The 12,971-nt window shown below is 45.2% G+C and overlaps 1 pseudogene across 1 annotated transcript; it reads left to right on the top strand.

Annotated features, from left to right (window-relative positions):
• The first annotated feature begins 2,738 nt into the window (after positions 1-2,738).
• Positions 2,739-11,804, top strand: LOC311112707 (kynurenine/alpha-aminoadipate aminotransferase, mitochondrial-like; annotated as a pseudogene). The gene is made up of 9 exons: positions 2,739-2,806; positions 2,980-3,148; positions 6,327-6,471; positions 7,322-7,396; positions 7,443-7,652; positions 8,449-8,514; positions 8,965-9,041; positions 9,788-9,884; positions 11,787-11,804. The product of its transcript is annotated as a kynurenine/alpha-aminoadipate aminotransferase, mitochondrial-like (transcript).
• The last annotated feature ends 1,167 nt before the right edge of the window (positions 11,805-12,971 follow it).

Here is a 12,971-nt window from a genome sequence, read left to right as displayed (position 1 = left end):
CGCCATCCCGGGGCAGAGCGCCATCCCCGCATAGCGATTGCGTCATCAATCCATTACCTGGTCGTGACTGCATTCTGCTATGAGAGACCTTCACAACAGCACTCCTAGGAGTCTGTGGTGTGAGATCTTTATGAGGTAAGCTAAGGCTGCGCCTTGCTACCTTTATCACACTCGCTTCTTGTGTGTGCTCAGCTATGCACCCTAGGTGGGCTGAGCTACACTCAGAGTAGTGGGGGAGAGACATAGGGCGTGAAGTGTTCTGAATGTTCTCAGACGTGTTATGGAAAAAGGGCTCTCTTGTGACAATGTCAATAGGAGCCAACTCTTTATTGCACACATCAAAACATACAGTCTCCTCCATACCCTCAACAGAACGGTGGGGGGGAATAGTGGGCTCGGTCGTACTACGTGCCGAGCCAGCTCCCATTTTCTCCCCCTCGTCCCGTCATTGGCGCCGTCTCTTGTGAGCCTCCTTAGGGTGCTGCCACGTCGACGCCGTAATCACCTCCCTCGCCGGTGGAATCGTCGTAGCCACGGGTGCCGCTGGGGGGGCGGGGCCCACTCGCTTGCTGCTCGCGGCTGACGTCTGACGCCTGGCGCGCCGCCTCGCTGTAGATCCTGATCTACTGGGGGCGTTGGAGGTAGACGGCTTCTGTGATGCGTGGCTAGACTTCCCTGCCAGTGGCAGGTGTCTTGCCAGCTGCATCTTCTCCTCGACAATCTTGGCAAAACGCTCCGTCGCCTCTTTGACGGTGACTCCAAAGAGACTGTCGTCAGAGAGGGGGGCGTTGAGCAGTGACGCTCTGTCGGCCTCTTTCATGGCCGTTAAAGACAGTCAGAGGTGTCACTCCGTGACCACCGAAGTGGCCATGGACCTCCCCGCACATACGGCCGACGCCTGAGTTAGGTGAAGAATAGCGCCAGAAATTCTGGACGCCTCTTCCACCTCCTCACTTGTGAGCTCAGTCCTACCCATTGTTAAACGGGACAGAGAGGCCGCGAGGAGGGCAATATTGTTAGCTGCTGCTACAGCTTGGGCTCCCAACGTGAAGGGCTTCTCTGCCAGCTGCGCTGTGAGTCTGTCCTTTTGTGGCGGCAAAGTGGCTTTTTTGGAGGAGGGCCAGGGACTCGAACCCGGCACTAGATACGCCTCCATGGCGCTCTCGAGCCTGGGGATTCCCTTGGCAACCATCTCTCTTCCTTCCACTCTAGTGAATGGGAGGTACGCTTTAGCTGGCGAACGCGCCGCTAAAGGTGCCTCCCATGAGCCCTTAACATATTTGCTGAGAGAGGGCATGGCTGGAGCCAATGGCTCTGCCGCCCTTCTCGGCCGAGAATAGGGTCCGTCCTCCATCATATCCACCTCCACACTGGGGGGAATGGGGGGCAACGCTATCTCTAGTCGTCTGGCAGCCCTCTTAATGAGCCCAGGAAAGTCTGAGCGCAGAGAGGCCGCTGCGAAGGACAGGGCTACTGATCTCTCAGAGCCCGTGTCGTCATCGTCCAGGGAGTTACAAGACCTCTCACTCTCCACTGGAAAGGGGGTCTTGGTCTGGGTCAGAGGGACGGATTGTTCCATCAGAATATCCATCTCTTCCCCATCCTCCCTGTCATCCTCAGAGTCAGCGCCCTCAGATGATGCCTCAGAGGCTGAGGCTAACACTGAGAGCACATCCTCCAAGGGGATATCCTCCTGAAAAACACCCAGCACTGCTTCCTCTCCTTCAAAGGAAGGAGGGCGCAGCTGGCGCAAATAGGGGGATCGCTGATTCCATCCTTGGCGTGCTGCGCACCCAAACACACGAAACAAAGGTCATGGGAGTCCGTAGCCACCATGGAGGAACAGCTGCATTGAGCTCTGAAAAGAGTTTTTTGGGGTGGAACATTTCCTGGTGTGCTCATTTTAGGACGATGTCGATGAACTGGAAAATCGACGGCGTAATCTCGTCCTGAGTCTTCTCTTCGTCTCTTCTTAGCTTCTTCAGTCTATCGCTGAAGATAAAGGGAGGCTGATTGAGGGGAAGCGTCCCCTCTTATAGGGACACAGGTACTCCTATTGGCTGCAGGTGTGTGCATAATTTTGTCTCAGGCTGTTGCTGCCTTAGGGCAGTGGGTAAACCAATAGGAGCAGAGCTCCCCTATGGGGCGGAGCTCCACGATATAGAACATATGAACTCTCCTAAGCCTGTGTTTACCACAGGCTTTGTCCAACAAACCATGGCGGAGTTAGTGCCTATAAAAAGACTCCATTACTATTGCTCTCTACTCGCTCTGCCTTTATTGCAAGATAATCCACTCCAGTGCTGCTGTATGCAGGAGCAGGACAACATAATAGCCTTACTACTTAGGAGTTTAGTTCGCTACCTTCTACTGTACAAGTCTTGCCAATAACATAGAAGGTACTTTGTCAAAGTGCCAAGGATATCACACTCAAACTAAACATAGTATAATGCATCTCATCAGTTTTTATGAAGATGATTCACATGGAATGGATGGGTGAACAGTATTTACATGTCTTGTTGTAACTTGACCCAACAATCAACATTAGTAGGCAACATGTGAATACCCTGTCTGTACATGTGTCATCATGCAGCATGATGTCATGTGTTGCTGTTTACAATCATACACTGTCGCATTGTATATATGTATTCCTCAGGAGTGTTGACACACCACAGGCAAGCTTGCTCTGTCAGTGCTGATTGTTAGAAACCTACATGTGTGGTGATTTTACAGGAGCCATGAACTACGCTCAGTTTTTGACAGCTGTAAGTGCAGCTCGGAAGCCCTCCCATCATCCGAATGTTGAGTAAGTCATGGTTCTTTGTCAGTTTTCAGGTTTGATCCATAGTTAAATTCATTACATTTTATTAAGTTCCTAAAGTGTTGGGGTAAAATCATTTGGTTCAGTGTAATCTACCATACAATTTCATCATATGAAACTTGAGAAACCAACCTGTCTTTCCCTCTTCCACCCCTAAGCTGAGCTCCAGCAGAGGGCTCCCCTCTCCATGATCTCCCTGGCCGGAGGGGCTCCCAACCCCAACACCTTCCCCTTCCAGTCCTGCTCCATCCAGGTGAAGAATGGGGACACGCTTATCTTCAACGAGACCATGATGAAGAGGGCTCTGCAGTACTTGGCCTCCAGCGGGTGAGTCAGTGACTGAGGAAACATTGGGTGCGTCCGAAATGACACCCGATTCCCTATATGGTGCACTACTTTTGACCAGGATATTGTTTATTAGGATGTATTTTAGCCCACCAAAGGGCTAGTCTTCTAAAAGTCCCTGGAAGCTTCTTCAGAACATGATATTGTAACGACCTTAACCCAACACCTAGTGACCTCGTGAACAGGTTCGGATCTCTTGGCGTAACGGCTAAGGCGTTGGATTGACAGTTAAATCAAATCAAATCACATTTTATTTGTCACATACACATGTTTAGCAGATGTAATTGCGGGTGTAGCGAAATGCTTGTGCTTCTAGCTCCGACAGTGCAGTAATATGTAACAAGTAATATCTAACAATTTAACAACATATACCCAATACACACAAATCTAAGTAAGGAATGGAATTTAAGAATACATATATGGACAAGCAATGACAGAGCGGCATGGACTAAGATACAGTAGAATATTATAGGATACAGTATATACATATGAGATGAGTAATGCAAGATATGTAAACATTATTAAAGTGACTAGTGTTCCATTTCTTAAAGTGGCCAGTGATTTTAATAGGCAGCAGCAGCCGCTAATGTGCTAGTGATGGCTATTTAACAGTCTGATGGCCTTGAGATAGAAGCTGTTTTTCATTCTCTCGGTCCCAGCTTTGATGCAACTGTACTGACCTCGCCTTCTGGATTATAGCAGGGTGAGCAGGCAGTGGCTCGGGTGGTTGATGTCCTTGATTATCTTTTTGGCTTTCCTGTGACATCGGGTGCTGTAGGTGTCCTGGAGGGCAGATAATTTTCCCCCGGTAATGCGTTCGGCAGACCGCACCACCCTCTGGAGAGCCCTGCGGTTGCGGGCGGTGCAGTTGCCGTACCAGGTGGTGATACAGCCCGACAGGATGCTCTCAATTGTGCATCTGTAAAAGTTTGTGAGGGTTTCAGGTGCCAAGCCAAATTTCTTCAGCCTGTTGCACCTTCTTCACCACACTGTCTGCGTTGGTGGACCATTTCAGTTTGTCAGTGATGTGTACGCCAAGGAACTTGAAGCTTTCCACCTTCTCCACTGCGGTCCCGTCGATGTGGATACGGGGGTGCACCCTCTGCTGTTTCCTGAAGTCCACGATCATCTCCTTTGTTTTGTTGACGTTGAGTGAGAGGTTATTTTCCTGGCACCACACTCCCAGAGCCCTCACCTCCTCCCTGTAGGCTGTCTCGTCATTGTTGGTAATCAAGCCTACTACTGTTGTGTCGTCTACAAACTTGATGATTGAGTTGGAGGCGTGCTTGGCCACGCAGTCATGGGTGAACAGGTAGTACAGCAAGGGGCTGAGCACGCACCCTTGTGGGGCCCCAGTGTTGAGGATCAGCAAAGTGGAGATGTTGTTTCCTACCTTCACCACCTGGGGGCGGCCTGTTAGGAAGTCCAGGACCCAGTTGCACAGGCGGGGTTCAGACCCAGCGCCTCGAACTTAATGATGAGCTTGGAGGGTACGATGGTGTTGAATGCTGAGCTATAGTCAATTAACAGCATTCTTACATAGGTATTGCTCTTGTCCAGATGGGATAGGGCAGTGTGCAGTGTGATGGCGATTGCATCGTCTGTGGATCTATTGGGGCGGTAAGCAAATTGAAGTGGTTCTAGGGTGACAGGTAAGGTGGAGGTGATATGATCTCTGACTAGTCTCTCAAAGCACTTCATGATGATAGAGGTGAGTGCTACGGGGCGATAGACATTTAGTTCAGTTACCTTTGCTTTCTTGGGTACAGGAACAATGGTGGCCATCTTGAAGCATGTGGTCAGGGCTACCCTCGAATTGCTACAATATAGGAGAGTCAACAAGAACATAGCCACCAAAATCTCTCCTTGACACAAACAGAGTAATGTACAGTACATGGCTAGCTCTAACACACAATTCATATGGTCAGGAATTGGCTAAGTTTACAATGTAAAATAATGCGGAAACTAATAGTTTCATTATGGCCTGTTTAAACTTTTGACCTGTTACAGTGCTGTTCAACATTGAAAAGGTTAGGACAACATGACACCTATACTAGTCAATGGCAGTGTTAGAAGGAAGGTTATCTCTCTAATGGCTCATTATCTAGCTTTACAACTGTCTATGTAAATAGTGGCTCGTATTGGTCTATAGCTCTCTCAACCAGTGTGTGTGTGTGTGTGCGTGTGACAACTGATAAGAGATAACGGGACAATAAAGCCAAGGCTGTATCTCAAATGGCACCCTATTATGCACCACAGTATCGAATACACACATCAAATATTGAATATGTTATTAATACATACCTTGGCTGCTATTCAAATGTTATTATTAATGATTAGGCCTATTTCTTGTTAAAAAAAAGAAATAAGATAATTTGGTGATGTTTTGTAACTGTAGGTTGTTCTGTATGGGGCGAATCCCAACCTCCAATTTCAAGTCTTTCACTTAGCCTCTCATTTACATAAATTGAAATTCAACTGAATTTAGGATTCGCCCCTATGAATGCAAAGTTTAAAGTAACTGTCTAGTGAAAATCTGACTTTGAAAAGTTCATTTTAGTGATAATGTCAGAGAAGCCAGTGTTTGTTGGATATATTGGCATGGGTGTTGTTAGGCCCGAGACGAAGTCGAGGACCGATCAAGTTTATAAAGTGCCTGACTGTTTTGATGATACAGTGGATTGCACAGTCAGATGGAACAGTGTAAATAGGCATTTTAACGTCATAGATTTAGCTGGTGGTAATTTGTGGAATAGACACCGGCTGGAATGCGGTTTTAACCAATCAGCATTTAGGATTAGACCCACTGTTGTGTAAATTCTGTTAACTCATACCCAAGTAATGTTGTTGACTCATATTTGTGGCCAAAGCATAAATTGGAGAAAAAAACACTTCAGACTGTTTAAAAAATGCTTGCTATTTCCTCATATAGGATGATGTCATTCTCCTAATATTTTTCATGACAGATGCACACATCATTATGTTGTTGGGGTACGCCCACACCATTCCAACACAGAACAGCTGCTTTTTAACAAACGTAATTACAATATTTTGGAAGGAAAACAATTTCACTCATATTGCAATTAATTATTGGTCATATTTCATAGAATTCTGGAGAAACACTGGCCCGTTACTTTAATCCTCTTTCTCCCCTGTGTAGAATCCCAGATCTGTTGACTTGGATGAATAACCTGCAGAAGAACCTTCACAACCCTCCTACAGCCAACTACAGTGCAGAGAAGGGTCAAATGGATATGTGTGTTACAGGAGGGCTTCTGCAAGGTATGACTATCAGTAATGATCCTGTGATCTCATGATCTTGTTCTATTCTCACCCTCTCCTCTTCTATATGCAACAATTTCAACGATTTTACTCAGTTACAGTTCATATAAGGAAATCAGTCAATTGAAATAAATTCATTAGGCCCTAATCTATGGATTCTATGCATAGGTCCACCCACTAGGGAGCCAGGCCCAGCCAATCAGAATTATATTTTCCCCACAAACGTTTCGTCGCTCTGGATAAGAGCGTCTGCTAAATGACTAAAATGTAAAATGTAAATGTTTCATCAGCTGTCCGGGTGGATGGTCTCAGATGATCGCAGGTGTAGAAGCCGGATCTGGAGGTCCTGGGCTGGCGTGGTTACACATGATCTGTGGTTGTGAGGCCGGCTGGACGTACTGCCAAATTCTCTAAAACGACGTTTGAAGCGGCTTATGGTAGAGAAATTAACATTCAGTTATCTGACAAAATCTCTGGTGGACATTCCTCCAGTCAGTATGCCAATTGCACGCTCCCTCAAAACTTGAGACATCTGTGGCATTGTGTTGTGTGACAAAACAGCAAATTTTAGAGTGGCCTTTTATTGTCCCCAGCACAAGGTGCACCTGTGTAATGATCATGCTGTTTAATCAGCTTCTTGAAATGTCACACCTGTCAGGTGGATGGATTATCTTGGCAAATGAGAAATGCTCACTAACAGGGATGTAAACAAATTTTGCCACAACATTTGGGACATTTCTGGGATCTTTTATTTCAGCTCATGAAACATGGGACCAACACTTTACATGCTGCGTTTATATTTTTGTTCAGTATACTTTTCTCTATGTTGAAGGGAATGTTTTGAGTAATAATTTTTTCTAATTTTTTTGGTAGGTGTTTGAAATGCTTGTCAATCCTGGAGACAACGTTCTACTCCACGCACCTACCTACTCTGGAACTCTCGCTGCAGTAAGAAGCCCTTTTCTCACTCACTCACTCACTCCCCCATCCCTAGCTCCAGCCGCTGGGGTGTAACCTCATCAACGTGCCCAGTGACCAGCACGGTATGATCCCGGGGGGCCTGAAGGAGGTGCTGTCCCGCTGGGATCCGGCAGACGTCCACAAGCCACACAGCCCCGCACCCAGGGTCCTCTACACCATCCCCAACGGAGGAAACCCCACCAGGGCCTCCATGACCACCCAGAGGAAGAGGGAGATCTACGAGGTCAGTCCACTCCCATACACTCTCAGAAAAAAAGAGTGCTATGTAATACCATGTGTCCCTGTAGGAGAACCCCCTGAAAATAGGCTCCAGATAGAACCTTTTTCAGGTTAGATAGAACCCTTTTGTGTTCTAAATAGAACCTGGGTTTCAAATATAACCTATTAAAGGGTGCTATTTGTAACCAGAAAGAGTTGTATTTCATCTTAAATGATTCAATCTGGAGCCTTTTTTCAGAGGGTTCCCCTACAGGGACAAATGGTGCCACATATCACTTTTGTTCTGAGAGTATAGGCCCTGTTCAAAGACTTGAAAATGCATCCTTCCTTTCTACTGTTCTTCCTTGAAGTAATCACAGATTTGAATTGGTTGAATTGGTGAAAGCAAGAGGTTGGTAACCTTGCTTTCACCTATTTCATCACTTATAGATCAGTGCTTACCTCAAGGAAACAAGGAAGGAAGGATTTATAAAGTAATTAAACAGGGCCATGCATTAGCGAAGGAAAGAGAGGGAAACAATCTGAATCCATTGTTCTAGTTCTCATTAATGATTTCCCTAACGGTCTGATTCACGTTGACTAGCCTATGACTAGGGCCTGGAGTTTTACACGGTCCTGGTCAGGTCACAGGGCCAGTAAAAACTACTGACCCTAAAACAATGACTCATGCATATGGGAGCGAAGGAAAGGGTTATTTTCTAAAATGATTGTGCTTGTTCTATTCTGGCCTCAGTGGAAAATTGATTTCCCTAAAGGTCTACTTCACCAGAACTAATCAGCTTTTGTTCTCGTTTTGACAGCTTGCGAGACAGTATGACCTCCTTATTAACGAGGATGACCCCTATTACTTCCTACAGTTTGAAAAGGTAAAAATGGTGTCATTGTTTCATGTATTATGACTTTGTGTGGTTTATTGGGACACAGCACTGGCATCCCCCCTACTGTATATCATAAACAGGCTGCTCGTCTGTCTCTGTCTCTGTCTCTGTCTCTGTCTCTGTCTCTGTCTCTGTCTCTGTCTCTGTCTCTGTCTCTGTCTCTGTCTCTGTCTCTGTCTCTGTCTCTGTCTCTGTCTCTCTCTCTCTCTCTCTCTCTCTCTCTCTCTCTCTCTCTCTCTCTCTCTCTCTCTCTCTCTCTCTCTCTCTCTCTCTCTCTCTTCTCTCTCTCTCTCTCTCTCTCTCTCTCTCTCTCTCTCTCTCTCTCTCTCTCTCTCTCTCTCTCTCTCTCTCTCTCTCTCTCTCTCTCTCTCTCTCTCTCTCTCTCTCTCTCTCTCTCTCTCTCTCTCTCTCTCCCTCCCTCCCTCCCTCCCTCCCTCCCCCTGGGCTCCCAGGTTTCTCTCCATGGACGTTGACAGGCAGATCATCAGGACAGACTCCTTCTCAAAGATCGTGTCGTGAGGCACACTGTCAGATCGCCAAGGCAACCATGTGGGGTTAGAGGTCAGGGAGGAAGTAGGATGTAAACTGTTTTAATTTAACCTTTATTAATGCAGGTTAATCTCATTGAGATAATCATATATTTGGCAAGAGAGACCTGTTCAGAAGTCTGGGGTGGTCTAGAGGTCTAAGCTGCTGCCTCTGGAGCACAGGTCCGTTGTACCACTGCCGGCATGGATTCGAATCCGGCCCACTGCTCTTTCAGCGCTCTCTCTCCTACCTTTCACCTCTAGCTCTCTCTATCCAATAAACATACAAAGACTTTACAAATATAATTTTAAAAAAGAGACCTGTTTAGTTTCAGTTATTACACTATTACTAGTTATATCAGTGTAATTTTGTAGTAGTCTCTCTCCCTCTGAGTCCAGTGTTCAATGAGACACGTAGGCAATGTGGATATCTATTTACCCGTCTGAACATGTTTACCGAGAGATTGAGTCAGAATGTGTGTACTTAGTGGGTTAGTGGCTCCTTGATTTACCAGTTCATGTGGCCAATTTAATTACACACACACACTTACACACACACACAGACACACAGACACACAAACACACACAGGATGCATATGCAGAGATTATTCCCTTCAGTATGTCAATATGGACCACAGGGACTCTTGGGGGGGGGGGGTGACTGTGTGTGTGTGTGTGTGCGTGCGCGCGTGCATGTGTGTGTTTGTGGTGTGCGTGTGTGTCTGTCTTTGCAGGCTGAGAATAGGCTTTGTGACTGGGCCCAAGCTGCTGGTGGACAGAGTGGTACTACACATCCAGGCTTCTACGATGCACACCAGCACCTTCACACAGGTGAATGAACCTCTACTTCTAACCCCACCTTCCCCTTTAAAAGTAGGCCTAGTAGTAAACTACCCCACCATCCCCTTTAAAATACATGTTGTAATAAATTACCCCACCTTCCCCTTTAAAAATAGGCCTAGTAGTAAACTATCACACCATCCCCTTTAAAATACATGTTGTAATAAATTACCCCACCTTCCCCTTTAAAAGTAGGCCTAGTAGTAAACTACCACACCATCCCCTTTAAAATACATGTAGTAATAAACAAGTAACTACATACACTACCAGTCAAAAGTTTGGACACACCTACTCATTCAAGGGTTTTTCTTTATTTTTACTATTTTTTACATTGTAGAATAATAGTGAAGATATCAAAACAATGACATAACACATATGGAATCATGTAGTGAACAAAAAAGTGTTAAACAAATCAAAATATATTTTATATTTGAGATTCTTCAAATAACCACCCTTTGCCTTGATGACAGCTTTGCACACTCTTGGCATTCTCTCAACCAGTCTTGAAGGAGTTCCCACATATGCTGAGCACTTGTTGGCTGCTTTTCCTTCACTCTGCGGTCCAACTCAATCCAAACCATCTCAATTGGGTTGAAGTCAGGGGATTGTGGAGGCCAGGTCATCTGATGCAGCACTCCATCACTCTCCTTCTTGGTAAAATAGCCCTTTCACAGCCTGGAGGTGTGTTGGGTCATTGTCCTGTTGAAAAACAAATGATAGTCCCACTAAGCCCAAACCAGATGGGATGGCGTATCGCTGCAGAATGCTGTGGTAGCCATGCTGGTTAAGTGTGCCTTGAATTCTAAATAAATCACAGATATTGTCACCAGCAAAGCACCCCCACACCATAACACCTCCTCCTCCATGCTTTACGGTGGGAAATACACATGCAGAGATCATCCGCTCACCCACACCGCGTCTCACAAAGACACGGTGGTTGGAACCAAAAATCTCAAATTTGGACTCCAGACCAAAGGACACATTTCCACCGGTCTAATGTCCATTGCTCATGTTTCTTGGTCCAAGCAGGTCTCTTCTTCTTATTGGTGTCCTTAGTAGTGGTTTCTTTGCAGCAATTCGACCATGAAGACCTGATTCACACAGTCCCCTCTGAACAGTTGATATTGAGATGTGTCTGTTACTTGAACTCTGAGAAGCATTTATTTGGGCTGCAATTTCTGAGGCTGGTAACTCTAGTGAACTTATCCTCTGCAGCAGAGGTAACTCTGGGTCTTCCATTCCTGTGGTGGTCCTCATGAGAGCCAGTTTCATCATAGCGCATGATGGTTTTTGCGACTGCACTTGAAGAAACGTTCAAAGTTTTTGAAAAGTTCCTTATTTACTGACCTTCATGTCTTAAAGTAATGATGGACTGTCGTTTCTCTTTGCTTATTTGAGCGGTTCTTGCCATAATATGGACTTGGTTTTTACCAAATAGGGCTATCTTCTGTATACCCCCCCCCCCCCCCAGAAGAGACAGTTGGCCTGGGTTTAAATGCGACAAATGCAATCATCGAGAGAGATATTTACAATATTTTTTTCTGTGAATGTACTGTAACATTCTCAGTATAGATTAGTGGCATAATTGTCTGTTGTTATATCCCAAATGGCACCCTACTCCCTATATAGTGCACTACTTTTGACCAGGGTGGTCAAAATTAGTACACTATGTAGGGAATAGGGTGCCAATAGGGACGCATCCTGAGTTTCCATGTAGATGAGAGTAGAAAGAAAGTGTTGGTAGTTTAATCAGTGTCATCACAGAGGTTAATAAAATATTAATTCACATTTCATGAGCTGGGTGAAAGAAACAGTCACACTCACTCACTGCTTTCTCTTTGTAGACGAACGTCATGTTATCGTGACATCTGTGGGTTATTCTCTCCCCCGCAGGAGGAAGTTAGGGAATAGATAAATGAGGATGTGTGATTAAAAGACAAGCACACTGTCTAGTGCTCTAGAATAGATGGAATTACATCGGTCAGTTTGATCATCACTTCAGTTTTTCCTGAGTAAATGTAGATGATATAGAAGTATGGAATGTTATAGACAATATGGAATATAAAAATAGTTCATTCCATTTGTTTACAATGTGGGAGAAGAAAATACCAAAAAATGCAGTCATAACATAGCTATACTGTATATTCCTTTTCCATGGTCAAGTTCTCAATGGTTCGTAGTACCTTACATTATTGCTCAGTGGGGGCTGGTGAGAAGTCTCTCATGACTGCTGAAACATTAAAATGTAGTTGGCCAGCGTGCGCACGAGATTTGGTTATTGGTGTTGAGATTGTGGTGACTTCTACCTTTGACTACTACACCCTGGCCTGGTTCTCAGTCTCCTATCTCTATCACTCCCTCTACAGTGAGGGAAAAAAGTATTTGATCCCCTGCTGATTTTGTACGTTTGCCCACTGACAAAGACATGATCAGTCTATAATTTTTATGGTAGGTTTATTTGAACAGTGACAGACAGAATAACAATAACCTCTGTGATTACCAACAAGGGTTTTGCCACCAAGTACTAAGTCATGTTTTGCAGAGGGGTCAAATACTTTCCCTCATTAAAATGCAAATCCATTTATAACATTTTTGACATGCATTTTTCTGGATGTTTTTGTTGTTATTCTGTCTCTCACTGTTCAAATAAACCTACCATTAAAATTATAGACTGATCACATCTTTGTCATTATCAATTTGGAAGACCCATTTGCGACCAAGCTTTAACTTCCTGACTGATGTCTTGAGATGTTGCTTCAATATATCCACATAATTTTCCTTCCTCATGATGCCATCTATTTTGTGAAGTGCACCAGTCCCTCCTGCAGCAAAGCACCCCCACAGCATGATGCTGCCACCCCCTTGCTTCACGGTTGGGATGGTGTTCTTTGGCTTGCAAGGCACCCCCTTTTTCCTCCAAACATAACGATAGTCATTATGGCCAAACATTTCCAATTTTGTTTCATCAGACCAGAGGACATTTCTCCAAAAAGTACATTCTTTGTCCCCATGTGCAGTTGCAAACCATAGTCCTGCTTTTTTATGGCGGTTTTGGAGCAGTGGCTTCTTCCTTGCTGA

Source organism: Coregonus lavaretus (genome assembly GCF_964263955.1).
Source record: "Coregonus lavaretus genome assembly, chromosome: 39".
Taxonomy (NCBI): Eukaryota; Metazoa; Chordata; class Actinopteri; order Salmoniformes; family Salmonidae; genus Coregonus; species Coregonus lavaretus.
Note: the sequence above shows the minus strand (reverse complement) of the source record. Positions and strands in the feature narration are given on the sequence as shown.